We start from the raw sequence: 2,604 nt of genomic DNA, 5'->3' as shown, positions 1-2,604 counted from the left end.
GGGGTAGTGGGAGGAGCAAAGGGCTGGGGCGGGGCTAGTGGGAGGAGCAAAGGGCTGGGGCGGGGTAGTGGGAGGAGCAAAGGGCTGGGGCGGAGCTAGTGGGAGGAGCAAAGGGCTGGGGTGGGGTACTGGGAGTAGCATAGGGCTGGGGTGGGGTAGTGGGAGGAGCAAAAGGGAAGGGCGGAGCCAGTAGGGCCAGGAGGGTTTGGGAAGAAAAAAAGAGGAAAGGTGGATAGGAGAGAAAGCAGTAATAGAATCTGGGCTCTGCCTGTTCCTCTTGCTAGAGTAGAGACAGATCTTCCAGAGCGCTGGTGCAAGGAAGGGGAACCTTTACTACACTGTGAGTTGTAACAACAGAAGCTGTTATTTATGGCAAAGAAAATCCACTGGGCAGGTCTTCGGCCTTCTGTTAGCCAGTCCCCAACCACAGACCTCCTGGTGCAGGCAGTGCCGCAGCCAACAGCATGATTGGAGCGAGTGTGCAAGCTTGGCGAGGGGAAAGCACCTTGTAGACTCGGGTGTTATGCCAGGGGCCTGCAGAAACAACCCTTTTAGCCTGAAAAGTCTATACTTTTCTCTCCTGACTAAACCACAATGAAAGAAAGGCTTGGCCGTTTTGCAATAGTTTCTTTTTTGCTGACTTTATTCACAAATTCTTCTTCAGCCAAAAACTCATTTCGCATCTGTGTGTCACGTGAGCGGGTTTTGCAGAGATCCAGCCATTATTTGGGGGGACCATCCATAATATTCTGCCGTCTCTCCAAGAGAAGCACTGGTGACTTTCCAAGGGTCCACGCCGGAGGGAGAGTGGCCTGGGGATGCTGACCCACTCTCCTTTGAGGCCTCCAGATGTCATTATATCCCGGCAGGGTGACCAGTTCAAAAGGGCTCCCCAAGGGGCTTTGCCCCACAACCCCAATCCTGTAAACTGTCTCTAACACCTAGTCCAGACTGTCCTTGTCTGGGCCCCGCCCCCTGTGGTGATTGACAGATGTGCTCAAAGGAAACCTGTTTTGGCAGTAGGGGCGTGGCCTCTCCCCTTGGACAAAATCAAAGCCTATCCATGGAAGAACCCTCACCTCTGTCTGTCTACTAGAAACAGTGGAGGCCTTTTTCGGGGGGTGAAACCAATTTTTAACGGACTTTTAGACTATCTGTATTACACTGATGTAATCAGAATATCCGCTATGTGGTTTTTATATGTGGATCCTCATTCATTCAGGGAAGAGGTAGAGCAGGTGTTATGTCCATTTGGCAGACGGTGAAACTGAATCTCCCAGATTCTCTGTGCTGGCTGCCTGTTCCACAACCATTCCCACCCCCAAGAAGACATACCATTTTTAAACCTCTGTTGCTTATGTTACTTTTTATGATTTATTTTATTTATTTATCTATGCATACAAGAACTGGGGTGCAGGCCAGAGGTGCAGGGGGTCAGAGGATTCACCAGAGACAGAGTGGGGAGCAGAACAGGCAGATGGACTGAAATACACTGCAGAGGGGAGTAGTGGGCGGGACAGGAGAGGTCTGCTGTGCCATGTGGGTCAGCTCCCTGGCCAAGGATCGAACTCATACAACAGTGGCTGGTTATAGCTTGGTGGCACTGAGATTTTAACCCCTGCACTGCCAGGGAGACCCTTCTTATCTTTCTTACCTCTGAGGAAGCAAAGAGGTGATTTCTGACCTCACCATGTTGACCTCTAGCTTGGTGTTGACTAAAAGAGGCAGTGCTGGCTGACAGGCCTGCTGGGGGCTGGTGGGAAGGTGTTTCTTTCTTGGACAAAAGGACCCAAGTTAGGGATACTTCCTTTTACTTTTTGCCTCTGGTCATTGTTGGCTCCCTGTAATTTCTGGAATTACGGTTGTAATCTTGGTACCACGAAGACAACCAGCCTCAGGTACAAGTCACTGAGCTAAGAATATATGTTGTTGTTGATGGCCACAGTAATGCTGCATCACCACCTCATAACTGCAGAAGCCCAGTAAGAAGCATTTGCTTATTGCTCATGTGATTGCAATCTGCCAATCCAGGCTGGCTTAGATCTGCCTGTGTTTTTCATTTTCCAGCAGGTTCTCAAAGAGATGGTAAAGCGCAGCCCCCAATGTGTGCCCATTTATTGGGTGCCTACTATATGCTGGGCACCAGGCTGGATTGTGCCACATAGACATAGACAAGACATTATCCTAGGGTGGACCACAGCTGAAATGGCTCTCATTCTTGTGAGAACAGAGTGTTTAAAAGAAAACATGTGTCATTGCTAAAACTTAGCAGAATCCACACATGATCTGGAGTCCCCTGAAACTCCAGGCTCTGGCCATACTGGACAAGCATTATTTTCTCAGGGTGGCAATTTATCAGTGAAATGGCCACTCTTCTAGAAAGGCCACTTTCCTGTTTGCTGCAGTCCCCACCAGGCTCTATTGCCTCATGACACTCGAGATACCCACATGGCAATGATGGGCATTTGTGCTTGCAACTTTTACTTAGATCAGGGGACCCAGCAGCATCATGGGACAGGTTTCAGATATCTAAGTGGACAGCAAGCTGACACTGCCAACGCCTCTCTTGTACATGTGAACTCACTTGAATTTATGCCTTCAGAG

This window comes from Condylura cristata, unplaced genomic scaffold, assembly GCF_000260355.1.
Source record: "Condylura cristata isolate star-nosed mole 26May11 unplaced genomic scaffold, ConCri1.0 scaffold00028, whole genome shotgun sequence".
Taxonomy (NCBI): Eukaryota; Metazoa; Chordata; class Mammalia; order Eulipotyphla; family Talpidae; genus Condylura; species Condylura cristata.
The sequence above is the reverse complement of the archived record's forward strand: the minus strand, read 5'-3'. Positions refer to the sequence as shown.